We start from the raw sequence: 18,759 nt of genomic DNA on the forward strand, positions 1-18,759 counted from the left end.
AATGGTCCTCATTCACTTAATGAGCCAGGCTGGGTAGCTGTTGAAGCAGGAACTCCTCAGTCACAGTGGAACTGAGCAATAGAACAAAAAATGCTACAGTTGGTCACTTAAAAGGGCAAAAAACCCAAGTTTTCTTAAGGCAGCTGTCTCCATTGTTTTCTTCCCTCAGATGTTCATGGTCCATGTTTTATTTGCATCTTTAATTGTTCTATGATTGTACAGTCACTCACTGAAAGGAATTACATTTGTAGAAGATGCAGGTATGGAGAAAAATAATTGCTCCACTGAAAAGGATAAAATTATCATTAATATAATGCCCATTCTTGGGCTTCCAATGCCTGACTTTGCATTTGGGGTTGGTCTTGATGGTGTAGAAGATGTCATCCAGTACAGTGTCTCTATGGCTCATTCCAGTGAAATCACTGAAAATGTTTGCATTAACTTGTTCTCCATGTTGTCAGCAAGAGCTGAGCAAAGTACAGTATCTAGAATCCAGTCTCTTGAAAATAGTTGTGTAGATTGGATTATAAAAATAAACGGAAGAAATATTCCAATTTCATGACTTACAAGTCACAGGGTGCTTTCTTTCACTTTTTCTCTCCATAATTCTGTATACTACAGGGGAAAAGGAGCAGGGGGTAGGGGGAGGAACCCAAACCTTGAAGCTGTGGCCCACAGATGTGACTGTCATTATAAAACTAAAATATCAAGCAGGAAATTATCTTCTTAACACTTATTCATTTTAAATTAATACAAAACGCTGTATTTTGAGTGGCATCTCTCATCCAGAAAGCATTATTCTCTCAAGTTTTGATTTGATACATCACGTGCCACTAGATTCTACCACGTTACTTTTAATTTCTCTTCTGCAAAGTAATAATGCTATACATTTAAACTAAGCTTTAAAAAATTAAATGGAAGATACTTTAACCTACACTAGAATTTATTTTGCTAGCCATGAAGCTTTTCTCTCCCCTTAAGATACTCAAAACACTTAAGCAGGCACAATAGTTATGCTAAAAGCAAATAAATTCCTATAGTGACTAACATCTTTTTTTAAATTGAATTCCAGGCTTGATATAATTGTACTGTAAGGAAAATCTCTTGCTATAGGAAAGCAGAGACATTTTAAGCTCACCCCTGTCACCTGGCAATCCCCAGGAATGTCTCTGCTGCTCTTAAGTCTTTTTGTCTTTGACCAACAGCTAAAATCCATTTTAATCCAAAACAGTTCAAAGACTTAGGGTTTGATGCAAAGTCCATTGAAGTCAGTGGAGGTTTTCAGTGCCTTCAATGTGCTGAACAGGCTGCTGCAAGAAGCTGAAGTCTGACATCTCATTTACTTCAACGATACAGTTATTTTATTTATGTAGGTTAAGAGTAATTATAGGTAACATAGTGGGACAAACCCTGCAATCCTTAGATAATTCCTATTTAGACTGAACTCCCATTGAAGTCATGGATAAAGATGGAAATATTCTTTTTGCTTTAATTGGCAACAATAACTAAAGGCATAGATGTTTAATTTCTCGTTAACTATTGATATGTTAGGCCAGGTAAGAAGTAGATATGGGAGAAATGTATTTTGGTTTTAAACATTTGTGTCCAAGAAGCAGTGTCCAGAGGGTTATGGTATAACCCTTGCCTAGTAAGGATTTATGCCACACCATTTAGCACATTTCTAAAGTATACTCAGAAACAGTTCGTAACAACAGGCATGACCAATAGTCTAATTTTTCTTTCTTCCCCCCTTGAGGTAGTTGGTATTTGGGGTGAGGGGGCATTTTTTTTAATAATATTTATTTTCCCAGTTACCTGATTTTTCTCTTTGACCTGTAGGTTGGCACACTGAAGCTGGCCTTGAGCCTGCTGTTGCCTTTGCTGCAATTTTGACAGGATAGAAAGGTAAGAAAAGGATGCCCAGTGGTTCTGGGCCATGATGGACAGGAAGGGCTGTCCTTTATTTCTACTCCTGAAATAGTGCCCTTTTCCCAAGTTCCCAAGTTACTTTAGTACCTCGCTCCTTTCAGTCTTTCACTGTGAATGGAAAATCCGCAGAACCCTAGAGAAAGGAAAAAAAGGGTCTGTAAAGGAAGTATCTTTAAAATCTCTCCTTACCACCAAACTAACTAGTGTTTGGACATTTTGCCATTTTGCAAAGAAGGTAAAAAAAAAAAAAAGAAAAAAAAAAGATTGTACTGGAAAATTTCTGATAAGATTCCAGTTGAAAACCTAGTCTCTAAATGATTCTTTCACCTGCTTTACTAATGACAGTGTCCAGTTCAATAGTTTTGGATTATTATCTGACTACAAAATGGTGTTTATCTGCTGTAGTTTGTCAGCAAGTGAAATTAATTTTATGTTATTTTTGTTGTCCTAAAGTACATATTTGAATCTATCCTACCAGTTGCTTTGTACCTTTCCAAAAACCTTCAGAGATTTATCTGTTATTGATTGATTCTATTCTTCCATTTGGACCTCATCCTTTCATTCCACAGAAGTATCTAAAAATCAAATCTAAATTGGATGCTGCCTTTCTGACTATGGCATACAAGAAAGAGTCTTCAACAGTTTCTCATAACTTAAAATATAACCTTTTAGTCTTTCATGTTTATTCATTCTCTGCTCTAGATGGGAACATCAATACCACTGTTCTTCTCATTAAAATCTATATCAAAGACATAAATGGTGAGAATACAACTATATACAGCTTTCCAGAGGGATTCCTAATTGTATTTGCTTCTGAAACGGAGATGTAACAATGCTGATAAGTACACACGTAGAACGAGGGGAAAAAAAAAGGCTGCCATTTTTTAAACTGTAGCTCTTCATATTCAGTGACTATGGTTAAAATGACATTTTCTGATACACAGTGTTATTTACAGTATATCCAGGCTAAAAAAGGTAAAGGACAATAATTTCTGTCATGACCATCAAGTGTTTTTCAAATACAGCCCTCAACAAAAGGGTATGGTTTCTTGATGGGTAAAAGTATTTGATGTTTTTTGAATTGCTTTTGCATCGTGTCTACTGGTGACTTTAGTATTTTTAGGCAATTGTGAACTCTTATTATGATTGCCACTGTTGCAACTAACGACTTTAACAAAATCAGCGTCAGTAACTGCTGGAAAAATGTTGCTTGTATAGAAAAAGCATTATATCACCTCTTCTACATCATGACCACTCACAATATTGTGCAATGTAGTGCTAGGAATGATTTGTGATTTGATGACTTCAGCGTGGATGATTGCCATCAGTATAACTGTGAACAGGAGATTGTCCCCAAAAATTAGCCACTCTTAATAATGGCTTTTTGCACATTCAAATATGGAGTCTTGATCCTAATTTTTGAGGGCTACCAAGTTCCCCAAGAAAAAGCCTCCATGTAGTGCAACATTATGTAGTTCCACTGGCAACTGTACTCTGAAGAGAATTATTAGCTAAAGGTTATAGTTTACCAACTGCTGGTCTCTGAGTTTATCCAGTCCCTTGCATAGAAAATATTCCAACATGAAAAAATGTAGATGGGTAGGACTTCGTCCAGCCTTAGACCTCTTCCTGAACAACATAAAACAAACCATAAAATGTGGTATTTGTGGTTAGAGTGTGTTAGACAAATATAGTGCAAGACCTATATAGTTGCTTTGGCTTTTTACCTAAAGGATATATCAGGAGCAAGTACAGCTAAAATTTACCAGGGTGGACTTGTCAGTATCAGTCAGCTGACACAACATTGAATTAGAGTGGAGAAAAGAGGAATCGGGTTTTCCCTGTCTTGTAGCATACTAAAGGAATGCTATTTTGTACTGTTTGTTCAGCATAAGTTTCTGAAGAGAAGTTCATAGGTTTCTCATGAGAGTTCATTTGCCTCCATAGAATTCATTAGGGTACTTTAGAAACCCAAACCAAACAACTAAAAACCCCAAAACCTTAAATATAAAAATGCTAGTTTATTTCTACAGTGTTAATCTATGTTTTATGAAATTTCCCATTGTGAACAATTATCAGCAAGACTCCTCTTATTTTGGGGAATGGATGTGTAGAGAAGAAGCTATCATTATCCAGTTTAACTTTACTCAGGGAAGTTTTGATGACACTGGTGTAAAACTTGAGACTACGTGCTGCTGACAGGACTCTGCTGATGGATTCCAGAATGAGAACCATTTTATCCAAACCAGCCAAATCCATGAAAGGGTTAATTCTGGTGAACACAAAAATGGAGAGGAGAAAAAACAAAAAAGCCAACCACTCACCTCTAATGTAAACTTTTTCCTTTGGCTAGTACAACTTTATCTTGAAGAATGATAGAAAATTGTAAACCTAACCACAAACTACACAGAGATTATTTCACATATCACTGAAGTATGTTCTGTCTTTGGGGCAAAAACTAGCAGTGGTTTAACAGCACATGGTGATGCTGAACAGGAATTTCTTTTTGATACAGTTCCAGCTGCTAGATGTAACTCCCCACTATCAAGTTCAGTGATGGTGATGAAGCTGGTGTCACTGCTCTTATTTTAAATGTGCCAGAAGGCTCTTTGCTAATGCAAAATATTCTGAGGACCTTGACTGTGTATTAAAATTGGAGGAAATTAAGTGAGAGTAATTTCTGTAGAGGTCAATTGGGCTAGGAGGATATAACTAAACTATACTGACCTATGACATTTGTGCCAATACTGCAGGAGATTGCTTTGCCTCTCTATAGCTTCCCAAACAATTCAAATCAGCAAGTTTTTAATTGGTGATGTTTTCTTTGCAGCAGTACAGCATTCTCAAGATGGCCAAGTACTGATTCATTTCATTTGTGAGAGACACACATCAGCACAGAGTAGTATAGCTGTGGTTTTGGTGGGTTTATTGAAGTTGAACTGGGGAAGGTGGTTGTGTTTGATGAGTTGTGCGTTAGAATAAGGGGTTAGAGTTCTCCGGGACCTGGCCTACAGTTGGAATACAGTGATATGGGTAGGAAAAACCAAAAAGCTGTAAGAGAGAAAATAAAAAAAAAAACCCTGTCATGACCTGTAATAAAAAATGAATCCCACAAGAATTTTGGAGTATTCACTTAATACATTCCATGTGTTGTAACTACGGCAAAACTTTTTGAGCCATGAGCTAGCATTCCTAAGTAATTCCCCAAATTGGACTAACTGGCAGGGATAATTTTTTTTAAGTCTATATAACCGTATTTATAATGTTTGACAAACTAACTATAGTTTACTTCAGGCTGTTGTATCTGGTTTCTTATGGTATATTTCAGCAGTTCACTTGATAGCTCTGTTGTGCAGAACTATCTGAATCTAATTTACATACTGGAGGCTCTGTGGTCAACTGGAATTATGTCTTTGCCTTGTAATTCTGTGAACCTGGATTCACATGTGACAGAAGTTCAATGGAATAATGTGTTTGGTGGTCTCTATTACCAGCATGTCACCAAAAGAAATTTGTCCACATTAGACAAAGTACTTGATGGACTCCTGGCCAGTTCTCATACTCTGATCCAGAGCAGTCAAGTAGTGGAAGAAAATGGCATGAGTTCAAACTAGATTAGCTCTGCTCCGAGTACCTAATGTTCACAAATGATACTTGCATAGTAGACACTTCAATCTTCATTGACCTCGACAATATTGTGAGGGTAATATTTTTATATGAATGCACAGCTGTTGGTATAGTTTAATATGCATTTTGTGTGGGCTCTTTTTCTGTCTTCCAGATTTACCGATTGTCTGTATTTGTAGCTGCTTTGATCGTGTCTTCTAAGGCCTTTACAGAGCAATATCCTGTCCAAAGCCAATGTAGATTTCTCCTAGTTCTGCATGAAGACATATTTGCTTTAGACCAGACAGTAGAAATGATTTACTTTCCTGAAGGTCTGCCATTTTGTCTTTTTGGCTGGTTTTCTTCAATTTTCTCAGTGACAGTAGAGCTTGGACCCTGTGTGCCTGTGACCATAAAGCCTGTAATCCTTTCTCTCAGAATTTGTAGACACGTAATAGAAGAATCTTTGAAAAAATTAAATTGCAGGGAATCTCTGGAGGTCATCTGGTATTGCTTCCTGGTCAAGTTTGCCCAGCTTGCCCTGTTCGAATCTGGATGGATTTTCAGGCACAACAGATCTGAAATTCTCAAAGGTGGAAAGTTGTCTGCCCTGCCAGGCAACTGTTCCAGTGCTTAGCTGTGTTTATTGTGAGGAAATTTTTTTCTCGTGCCCAATTGGGCATCTCCCAGCATTGCTATTTGTAACTCGATTTTTGTCCTTTCACTGTAGGAGTTTCCTTTTGTTGGTCAGGGCACTTCTGGAAAGTCACAACCAATTAGTCTCTACTCTCTTTCTTTACCTCCTTGCTCCTCCCATTCTTTTGTAAGCCAGTGCTATAGAGATTCTTAGCAAGTCTTTTAGGTGTTGCTGGAGACTTTTCTACTTTCAGATATCCTTATGAAGGGGAAAAAATATCCAACTCAAAAGTGTCTTGGGTTTTTAATTCTTTTTCAGGGGATTTCTTTAGATAAAGAATGCAAAATCCCAAATCTTGTGGCTGTACCTCATAAAAATTATTCAAGGGATGGAGGAGTGTACAGAACAAGTGCTTTTAGGAAATCTTCAAATGCAAATGAAACTGTGAGCCAAATCCCATCTGCTGGGCAGCTCAAAGTAAAGGAGGCAGCTGCAGTTTATTGGGGTGAGAGGGAAATTGGAGCCAATATCTCTATGGTACCAGTCCAAATCTTATGCTAAAGTTTGTGAAAGTCTTCTGATTAAGAAATATTTTTGAAGTAGCATAGACTACTTGGGTGTTCTTTTATATATTCAGGGTAAATCTTGATTTATAATGCAATTAAAGTGCTTTTGTATGTAAGAGTAATCATAAACTGTAGAAAGTTGATGGGGTTTTTTTTAATACACCTCTGTAAACTGAAAGAGTGCCTTCTCATCTATGTGATTGTTAATATACTCATGAGATCAGCAGCAGATTATCATGTGTGGAGATTCCATTAAGTGCCCCCAGAAGAGCGCTCTCTTCTGCCACAGCATCATGGTTTCAGACCAAATGAACAGTGTAGAGGTTAAGTGGATTTGGATACCAAGACACTTTGATCAGAGATGCGTGCAAATTTACAATTCACAGAACTTCACTGGGTTTTTTGGAGAGTGATGCTGTAGTCCAGGAGAGAAGCTAGGTGTGTCAGTGTAGAGGGTCTCTGTCCTGAGGGAGAGAGGCCATGGTCTGGGGGTGAGATTGAGCCCTTGAGTTGTAGTGGTTCCAGCCACACTACATGTCGTCCTCCCACAGGGCTATGGGAACTCCCTGGAACTTGTCCCTCGCTAGAGGCTGGTGGAATGGTCCTGGTGCAAGGCTGTAGGGTTCCTTCCCTAGTGGCATTCTGGGCTGTACTCTGGGTTACAGCAGTACTCCTAAGTGTCCTTAGAGGATTGAGTAGTGCATACATCACTGATGAGTAGTCTGCATAAACCGTGCTCTCATTTTCTGAGTTACTGTCACCATTGGTGGTGCTCACAGTCTGCTTCTTCCAGACACTTCTGGACACCGCTGCACTTTTTGGTGATCAACAGACTGTTTGCAAAGTCTCACCATTTCCTTGAACACACTGAAATGGTTCTGTTGTTTGGGACAAGTGTGTGGTTGCATTTATGCTGTAATTACAGCAAAATGTAGGTTGAAATTCACAGACATATGCTAAGCACCACGCTAGCTGTGCTTAGGTCTTGCTAGCCGCTACATAATGTCATGATATTCATTAGCTGGCACGGTCTGTGTGCTGTCTCAGGGCTCTGATATAGCCGTCCTTTCCTATAGAAGGCTGGTGATACTTGTCCTAGGAATATTCCTCATGTTTAGTACTTCTACATGCAATAGAGTTATCTAACACAAGACAGAAACTTTTTCCAAAACAAATTCCCATTTTTTATGGAACTGAGTGGACATACCCTGTTCACAAAGTGCATGTTATATAGACCAACACTCATCTTAAGAATATATCAAGGGGGCAAAGAAGGCAAATAATAAATTCATACGAAAAAGATAATTTAGTTAAAAGGAAGCAAAGCAAAATAAAACCCCGACAAACCAACAAAACCCGAACCCCACAAAACCAAACCCAAACAAAAAACCACACAGAAAACACACACATGCACACACACAAAAGCCCCCAAAACAAGAAATAACATAACCAGAAAACACCCCAAAAAACAAACCTACTCCCAGGGCAAACTGGGAACACTGAAAATTACAGAAGAGTCCCCAAACAGAGATTGGAGCCCTGCAGTAGTGGCCTCACTATAGTAAACTAAATCATCTGTACAAGCTGGTTCCAATAAACCATTCAATGTGATAAAGGGGTGCTATTATATTACAAAGCCCAGAAGGCTCTGGTACTTCCACTATCATGAACTGAATAGGTTAAAAGTATTTTAATGCAACTGGCATAGCTTTCTACAGTGAAAACAGAGCTACAGGCAGAAAAAAATATCCCTTTATTAACGTATACAGTAGGTCACCAGGACAAATTAGAGGGAAGTAATCTGGTTTGTTCCGATCATTCAATACTGTGAAAACAGTTTAAGAAACTATGTAAAAGCAGCTGGGAAGCAAATAAGTTTTATAAAAAGTCTTGTAATAAAACGTTATTCCTGAAAAATGAATTGCACGTTGTAGTTGTAGGGGGACGCTCAAGCTGCAGTCGTGTTTTCTGCTGGAGGAAAAGTTAGCCCAGAATCAGTCTCTGAAGGAAAGACTCAGTGCCACCTTGCAGTTCTGGGTTTATTCTTTCCTTCCTGGCTTCAGTACTAGTGGTGTGACAGAAGAGAGAGACAGTTGCCTGTGAACAATAAATCCCATTTTGAAACATCCGCTGTTCTTGGAGCTCTGTATGGCCTCTGTGGTCAGCTAACATTCAGTAAAACAGGATAAAGACAAAACAAAGTCTGTGAGTCAAATGCTAGAATTCTTACAGAGGCTCCATTCCCTGCTTGCTGATGAAAAATGTGCAAGGATGGGTGGTAAGAGAGAGGAAGTTGCTGCCAATTTCAGTTCCTCACAGGTTCCTCTTGAACCCTCTGGTCAGAATAGTTTTTTTAAGTCTCAGGAAGCCTGGGCCTTAAAACTTGAAATGCATATTTAAGGTGATCTGAAGGCATCAAACAATCAAATATGCAAGATACAGCATTTGATGGCAGCTCTGCAGCAGCATAGGTCTACTGAATTTGCCTGATGATGTTTGTGTATGGTATATGCATAGGGGGATTGCTTGCCCATGCAAGATTTTTAGGTCTGTGGCTCCAGTGGATGGGGTGGCATAGGTGCCTTGAATAAGGATGAGCAGGGCATGATTTCTCACCCAGTCTACACAGGTGAAAATCCCAATAGGCTAAAAACCTTGAACCCTTTGTGGTTTTCTGTTGGCAATAATTTGTGCAAGCTGGATGGACTGAGGGCAGGAGGGGATTTGCATAGACTGGATGTCTTGGCTTTATCAGGTGATCTAGGGGCACAAGCTCCGCCTACCAGTAAAACCTTCAGTATTTTCAGTGCGACAATTGTTGAAGTCATAGGATGCTTGGAAGGAAAGACTGTGAAGACAAGTGAGGGAAATGCTTTTCTAAGTACTTCCCATGTGAAGGAGAGCCCTGAGTATTTGCAGCTCTGCTGTCAGTGCACCCTTCTTTGCGTAGTAGTCTAGATTCTCAGTAGATATAAATAGGCATGATGCCTTAAAAGCCCACCCAGCCTGGCCTGGCTACGTTGGTTGAGGATCTAGCCTTTAAACACCATGGTGTTTCATGTAGTTCCTGTGGTTTGGATCAGGCCTGCAGGTGATTAAAATCCGTATAGCTCAACACATCTCTAGGGAGTTGCTCCAACAGACATAGGCTGCACTTTTAGCTCTCAGATTTTATTCTGATTCACGGTATCAGAACCACAAATAGAGCCTGGAGTGCATGATTGTATCAGTTACATATGCCTACATTCAGACATCACTGGCCTACACCACAAATCTCCCAACACAATCATGGCAATTAATTATTTCATGATTAACATGAGAAAATACGATGTACTGAGAGCTATCTCCTCCACCCCTCCTTCCTCTAAACCCTTGATCCTGAAGTATTTGAGAAAGGAAAAATGAATTCAAATAATAAGTAAAAGTTCTTGTCACAACAAATATGGAATAAAAAAATGGTTTGAAATACTCGGTATCATTTATGATGTAATCTCCTGGCAATAGAAAGCTGGCAATGTGCTACAGTCATGCTTTCAATTACATTACTAAGTAATCACACATTAAAGTCTAATGGCAAATGATTCTTTATTCCCAGGGTGCCCTGTCCAATTGTTTTCTAAATTGGTTTCAGGAATAAGGATGCAAGCATGACTGCAAAAATATTATTTATGGTTTGGAAGTCATCTTTTTTATCTTTTTTTTTTTCTCTTTTTTTTCCCTGTGTGCTTTCTGGCAGATATTTCAGAATGTAGGTTATTATTTCTAGGTTCATGTTTTAGTTTGACAGTTAAGAAATGCTTAAACCTGATGATAAACTTGGTTGGATTGATAGATAGAGTTGTCAAATTTCCACTGCCACCAAATACATTGCTTGTCCCGTAGGAAATTAATATTCTCTGAGGAAAGACCTGTGCTGGAATTCAGTATTTCTGCCTTTCTCATGCTCTTGCATCTCCCCTTCTCGGTGCCTGCAGCAACTGGTATACAGTAAAAAGAATGTAGAGGCTTTGGGTCTTGACAGTACTAGAGTCTTCAAATATGACAAAATGTAGGAGTTACGGTCCTTCTCTTCATAAACCAAAGAAAGAATATAAAGAAATTAAATGAGCTCCCTGAAGAATGGAGAATCTTGAAGTACAAGATAATTCTTGAAGCTTTAGGAAGGTAACAATTCAAATTGTGGGGGAAATTCATGCTAAATGCTTTATGTTTGCCTTGTTGAAAAAGTGTTTTACATAGCTGATGCTTTCCTTTTTTCAATACTTCTGTCTTTAATCTCAAGTTAGTGCTTAATGAACAGGGTTTATACATTCAACTGCCTTTTTGGATAGTGCAGAAAAATAAAACACTTCATAAAGTCTAATTAGTCAAACCATTGTGTGTTAAGTTAATCTGTACCTCTGGTTGTTGCTCCAGTGCTACTTAGGTGCCACTCAGGTACAGAGAAGTAAGAAATGCAAAACAGGCTTGCATGAAGAGTATGTGCTCTCAAAAGGTAATGAAAAAAATGAGGGTATAGTTGCATAGGTCTGCCCCAGACCCGGCTGAAGCAGCCAACACCATGAGCAGCAGCTGTCTGTCCATTGGAGCACGCCATGCTCTGTTCCTGAGCGTAGAACTTTTTCAGTGTCCTGAAAAATCTAGACACTTTGGATGGCCGAAATCTGACTCTCTTTGTTTCCCAATTGATACCACTCCTAATTATCGTAAACCTTTCATTGGTCTGCGGTACCTCCAGCGAAACTGCTATTAATATTGTTATTAGTGCTAATGCATATATATACAGAGAAAGAAAGATAGATTCAGAACTTGTTTGTATTGCACAGAAAGGTATTTAACAAAGACATGACTCTGGTTGGGTTAGAATTTATGGAGCAAATTTACAAGGGCTGCATACGTTTCTGTTGGCTGCTCCCAGGATTTCTGCCTCCTGTTCTCCCTGTACTCCCTGTGCTGTGTGGTTTGTTGCGTGATGTGGAGATATTGTGAAAATAATAATTTTTTTTAACTTTCATTTTTCCTTTGCTTTCACACCAAGTGTGTCATCTGGTGTAATAACACTGCTACTGGATTCACAGACCCAGCAGGAGCCCAATGTGAGCACCGCCAAGCTGCCCCAGAGCCCAGTATGAGCCCTGCAAGGTTTGATGAATTGTAAATGTTAATTAAGTCAGATGGCTAGTTTTAGTTAAGACCATAAGTGGGTCTGATCCCTGTGAGACTTTGCTATAGTGAAAACGTTAGTACTAGAAATTACATTACCGTAATGACTTTTACAGGGTCTATATGCTGAGAGGGGTAACAGAGCTAGTGAAGAAGGTTGCTTGCTGTGTAGGAGGTGTATTATGAAAAGAGCATTAGACCATAGTAAAGATAATGCTTAACATAGGAGTGGAGTTCAAATTAGGGGTGTTGTGGTAGATGGATCCGGTTGTTTGATTTGATAATCTCAGTCTCGGCTCTGTACTGCGGCACTCAATATTGTTCCAGATGGTGGTGCAGACCACCTCTGAGTTTTATGAAGAAAGTCACCAGAGCCAGTTCTGGGAGAAGGCTTTGTCTTGGTAGTGTTTTTCTCAATGATATTGCTTGGAGCTTACGTGATGTTATTTTTCAGAACAGGCATGGTACTGTCCCTTAGCTCTCAAACGTGACAATTGTATGGGTCATTTGAGAAAAAAGTCATCTTTGTGACCCACACCATGAGAATGCTGGCCCTTTTCCCTGTGCAGTGCTGCAGGGAGGTGTCTTGCCTCCATGTTGTGAGCTGCATGTTGTGAACTTTGAATGAGACTCTTGCACAGACCTTTGATCCAAGTTCTGAGTTAAACTTGACAGACATAAATAGGATTGTGACTTAGTGTGAGCAGATACTCTGAGATAGTCCTGCATTATTTGATTGGTTTGCTTTCAATGACAAATTTTGTATGTACCATGGATTATTTTTTTAATGTGAAGTGCCAGTTTTTTGGGGTGATGATGTAAATGCTAAAGTAAATGAGTTTACATATAATTTTTTTAAAGTCTTCCCCTTTCCGTGTATCACAAGGGCTCTGGAGAGACTTTCACATTAAAGTCCCTGTTATTCAACCAGATTTAAGAAGGAAGTCTGGAGTATCTGCTTCTTGCATTTATTGGGTTACTTCTTGACCTGAAAGAAGATCAGCTGAAGACAAACCCTAAGCATGAGAGAATAAGGTTTACAGAAATGGCGATTATTGTAAGTGCTCTTTAAAGAAATATTTTTGTTTTGAGATTTTAACTGTATCTGCCTGCTCTAGTAAAAGAGGAGGGAGCAGAGAAGAAAATGAGGTTGGACGTGTTCCAAAAACTCTGAGTATAATTTACTGATGTTTCGTTTGAGCCATAAATGTTCAGAAATTAATTAGAAAACTGTCCAAATTCCCTGAGAGTACACTGACATGTTGTCTTTTACCAAAGGTTGTTGCTAACAGTAAGAAATGGTTCTGGTATAGAGTGCATGCAGTATGTGCTAAGTACTTACTGTTATATCACTTTATCTGAAGGTCTCTAGGACTTAGAATAATCCAGCCTTTTTGCGCAAGGTGATGCACAAAGAAAGCAGGGGACAAGGGAATAAAGAGGGGCTCTTGCTCTGAAACATAAGCAATCCAAAGAGGAAAAGATGCATATTAGGACACCTGTATTCCAATTTTATGCCGTAGTTTTGGAGATGGAGTTAGGTTGGTTTTGACTGAGCAAGGTTTGGCTTTAAGCACCTGCCTAAAATAAGCATAAAATTAAACTCTTGTGAATATGTATGTAAGCATTTAATTGAACTAAGGCTTTGGTGGCTCATCTAAAATCACACTTTATGTCTATAACACAGGCAGCAAGGAAACCCAAATCTCCTAAATCCCAATCCTGTGGTTCAGCAGTAGTGTCAGCTAACTTTAAATACAAATCCACTATGACTTACTGAAAATCATAAAGAATCTGTATGCTGCACTCTTGTTCTCATTCTCAAGTTCTGGACATTTAAAATTTTGATTTTCTTATATTTAACATCAGTGTTTGTTTTTTCTTTAAAAAAACAATTTTTTATTTTTTGTTATTGTCTGTGGTGGTGAGAGCAAGGTATGGTCTAGTTCTGGTACAAAAGCAGCATGATTAGGTGCAATCTGCACACGTGGCTTTCTCTTGCAATTCAGTTCAGGTTAATAATTTAACCTTATTCCTGCAGAAATACTTTGAATCAATTTGGATTACAGGTATGTTTTCATGTGTGTTTGGGGGGTTAGGATTTACACGTTATGCATTAAAATACCTACCAACATTTTAGTCAATGTTTGTTCTTCTAGCCTAAGCGGGTCCTAATTTATTGGAAGTGCCAAGACTGCAATTTCAGATTGCATTCAGAGATGTTAAGACTTTGATTTAGCTTCATTTATATATATGTACTTTTTTTTTTCTTTTATTGAGTTTACACTATTTTGACTTCTAAAATAATTTAAAGCAGTATCAATACAACATGTTAAGATGCAAGGTATTTGAGATTTACAATTATTTTTGTAGTTGTTATGGGATACGTTTTCTTTTTCTTTCCAAGAAGGAATTTTGGGAGGAAAGTCATAGTACATGAATGAACATGTGATCTTGGAAAAATGCAACTTTATGACTAGTCCTGACCTCGGTAGACTGGGCTAGTCTCTATATGCATCTTGGTTTTTGGATTATAGGATTTTTCTTGTGGTTGTTGTGTACTGTACTTGAAGTGAGTGAGATACTCTGTGTTCGGTAGTTTTGGATTTCAGCTCCATAAAGATTAACATCTATGACATCGAGAAATGGTAAAAGCCTCCAGGGATATTTCAGATATAAGAAAGTGCAGTGAGCCTGTCTATATAACTGATCACACCTTGACTTAGTAGCTTATTCTGAAATCAATGCCACACAACTACACACACAATATCAGGGGAAGTCTCCAGATAAGAATATAAAGTATAAGCAATGATCAAAATCACAACTGCGTGATCCTTTCTTCAACTGAAAACTCAGTTATGGAATAATAAAAATTTTTGTTTCTTTTAATTTAAGGAACATGACCAAAGATAACTAAAAATTGATTCAGTTTAATTATTTCCAGGGCATCAAATAACTTATTTCCATGGACTTGCAATCTAAGCTTATGCATAGGGGAACCTATCTGGTGAACACACACTTTCACATGAGGTAAGCTGTTATCAAACTTGTCTGGTTTGTGGACTCAAAATTCTCATTAACAACATTTCCTTTCTAAATTCAGTTCAGTGTACCTTCTTTTGCACTCCTAGTCTACGGATTGTAAATTGAAGCCTTAAAAAAGAAGAAAAAATAAAGCGCTGTGTAGTGCTGTTCTAGATAAAATTCTGAAGCCTTAAAGGAAACTGATGCTCATAGATGTCTATTCAAGTTCTGGAGCTCAGACATGGAGGATATGCATTCAGGCTTCTAAACTGAAGTGAATTTTCTTGAAATTTACCTTTTACAGCTGCAGATGACAAATTTCTGAAGCCATAACCAAAAGTTCCATACTAGAAATACAAAGGATATCAAGCAATAGTAACACATGAATGGTTCATCAGAGGGTCTGAAAATGCTTCCATAGTAGTAGTTAATTATTCCTGAAAATGCCCTTTATGATAAAGCTTTTCATTAAACAAAATAATAAAAGATAAAAAGAGTTTGTGACCACTTTAAATTCTTCCTAAATTCAATATAATTTGTTTCTTATTCCCAAATGTATTCAAGATGATGTTTAGTTGTAAATATGTGCTACACTTATATGGGGATGAATTCATAATTAATTTTTAAGGGCCCTTGCTGAATAGGGTTGCTTTTCTGATTCAGGCTCTGACTGTGGAAATGCAGGAGGCACTTTTATTCCACCATGAATATCAGAGTCTCTTAAAAAACAGTGGTTTCTGGTGAAGTTTGGTGGTAGTTATTATTATCATTATCATTATTATTAATGTGGGCTAGCTCTTCTCTTTAGGCTCTGATTCTACTCTCTGCTTATGTATAAATCTGGAATCTCTGCTATAAATCTGGAATAACTTGAGCGAGTTACATTAGATCATTCATAAAACTACAGAAAAGGTTTATGCTGATTTCATTGTATATAGCATATCTTTTCCTTGATGTATGCAAGCTACATTAATTAATTAATTACCATATGTTTATACCTAGGGATTGAAATAGTTATACTTCTGTAGTAACCAGTTCCTCCTCTTGCTGATTTTGCTCTATACAGTAAGAGAAATACAGAGTAAAAGCCAATGAGTGTATATCCTGTGCATTAAGGTTGCCATTTGGTGCTCTAATTAAAAAATTCTGCCAATTAGTAACATAATTTCAACCAAACTATGTATGGAGGCCACTAAAAAGGCATTGTCCTAAAGCCTGAAGGCAAAGATTGTGTTCAGAAACAATCCTTTTGTCTGCGAATGAGTATATTGTTAATTCCTTGGAAAGCTGACAAAGATACTTGTTGCTGACGTTTACATTTCTGTCAAATTGCATCCCACACAGCCATTGAATACGTTGGGACTCCAGAACACAGAGATCTGGCTGTGTCTTGGATCATGTAAAGGGAGGAGAGGGGTGCAGACAACTGATCATAGAGTGAGCACAGGTGTGCACAATGATCTGACAAGAGGGAAACCCTCCCTTTGGTGACACTGAGTGATATGACAGAGGAGGAGCTGTGCTTGTTGGGAATCTTGGGATGCAAAACCATTCTTGAGGGCAAGTCTGGGTGACCTAGCTGATGTGTGGCAACTCTCTCTCTTGCACACAGGACTTTGGGCAGCTGGTGAAGGTGACTGGCAGGTGTCTGATAATCAGTGTCTGGTGCACAGTGTCTGGAGAGAGGCTGAGAAAACTACTACTGAAATACTGTCATCGTGGAAAGGTGAAATGAATAAGAAGAATACTTGAGATGCGATGTTCTGTGTCCATGTTTTTTAAGCATAAGTGTATCCTTTGTTCAATTTAGCATCTCTTCAGAAAGCACGATAATCTGGCCTTTTGTAAAAAGATAGCTTACAACCCATTGTACTGTGTCAAGGCCCTTGAGTGCAGTAGTAGGTCTTAATAGACCTGATCAGCCAGATCTGGGGTTTCGAGCTATACCCTCTAGCTGTGGGCTCTGGAGGTCTATTTAAAGTCAGCCCTGGATCTTCAGTTTTTGCCAGAGCTATGTTGTAGGTGTGCCTGTCCCCAGCTCAGCTACAGCTATGCCTGTCCTTGGCCAAGTGCCTCGTTAATCTGACTGTGACCCATGGACTGACATTTTGTCTTGGCCTTGGGTATGACTTGTCACCACAGATCTGTGTCCAGCCCCGGTTATTGGACCTAATCTTCACCTGTGGATTGACTTCCTGGCCTGACCTGCCTCATCACCTCAAACTTGCTTGATGTTCTCTTCATTGAACCTGGCCACCAACCATGGGACTGCCCAACTTGCCTTGCTTGAGGTCAATGGGACATGTCACCTGTCTGGTGAAGCCCAGCCCTGCTAGTTATGTTATATCACCCTCAGCTCCTGGCCATTAGTATCTCAGGGCCTGGAGGTTGCAGCTTTCTGACATACTGTTTGTTTCTGCTTTTCATCAAGTCTTCCTTGTGTGGACGACATAATCTGGAAAGGTGCTATCTAACACCAAGCTGAAGTTTACTTGTCTTGCAATGTTCTTGTCAGATTGTAGAATTAGAACCAAGAGAAGTAAGAAAAGGTGTGTTACCAGGGTGGGAAAGAAACAACTGTGCACTCGTACCTCTTCTTGAAGCACAGTTGTGTCTTTTATTGGATGCAATATATACAGCTTTAACTCATTTCTATCACAGCAGAGCTTTTGCCATTTCATATTTGCATGCAGTCTCTACATTGGCATGTGGAGGTGCTTGAATTCCTTCAGTGACCTTTGAGAAAGTGGAGGTGGCTCAGTTAAGTGCCCCCAATTACAGAAGGTGAGTCTGGGTTTTAGCTCTTCCTGTCATCACCCATTGCACATTTGAAACGTCATATGAAATGGACAAACAGGTTTTAAAAATAAATTTTTAAAATAATTTCCATTCTGTCTATATGGTCTTGTGCACAACCCCCCCCCCGCTGTATGACTGAAAACCTGTGATAAGTGGGTTATCTTACAGTGACTTCTGGTCCCATTTTGTATTTTGAGGGGATATCTGAGTTCCTGTGAGTGCTCATGACAGAAGAAACCAGATGTTTAAAGTGTTTCCAGTGGAATAAAAAGTCACTGAAAGATTTAGATATGACAGAGTTTTTAGCCACTGGTTAAAAGCCTTGTCCACAGTTGTGAAATAATGACAAATAGCTATTAATAGCTTTTCATCTGTACATCCTGTAAAATACTGCAGTGCCACTTTACATAATTGAACTGGAAGGCTATCTAAAATTCATCTTTGCACAGTTCTTACTAAGCAATATAAATATAGATTTTGTGTCCTGACAGTGTTCAGACAGGGCATGTTTAGAATTTCTCTCCTAAATCATGGCTGAGTTTTTCTCTTTATATTGTAACTTATCTGCTAATGTCTTTCAAAATAAAGTCTTCCCAAATAACCTATCAAAATCACACTTTCAAGTAGTCAGTCCATAGAGAAACTCTGCATTGGATCCTAAAAGCACTGTATAAGAAGTAACCATACTCATGATAGCAGCTTTTTCATTAGAAGTCTACAGAAGTTGAACAATGTATTGGACATAGCATTTAACAGAGTTAATTAGTGTACAATGGTTATTTAATATGTTAATCAAGTTTTAATCATGATGAAATAGACTAATCTTGCCATTATTCTTGCCATTATAGAAGTGTAATTGAAATAGATTGGAAAAAAAATACAGTACATTCCTGTCAGTGTCTTAAACCCTCTGAGCTCAGAAGCACTGCAGTGCTCAGATGTACACTTCAAAATAAGTCATATTTTATCAAAGTGGATTTAATTTAGTTGCTATTTTATCTTAAAACCAAGAGCCACATGCTTCACAAAGAAGTT

The sequence above is a fragment of the Gallinula chloropus genome (genome assembly GCF_964237585.1).
Source record: "Gallinula chloropus genome assembly, chromosome: 2".
Classification (NCBI taxonomy): Eukaryota; Metazoa; Chordata; class Aves; order Gruiformes; family Rallidae; genus Gallinula; species Gallinula chloropus.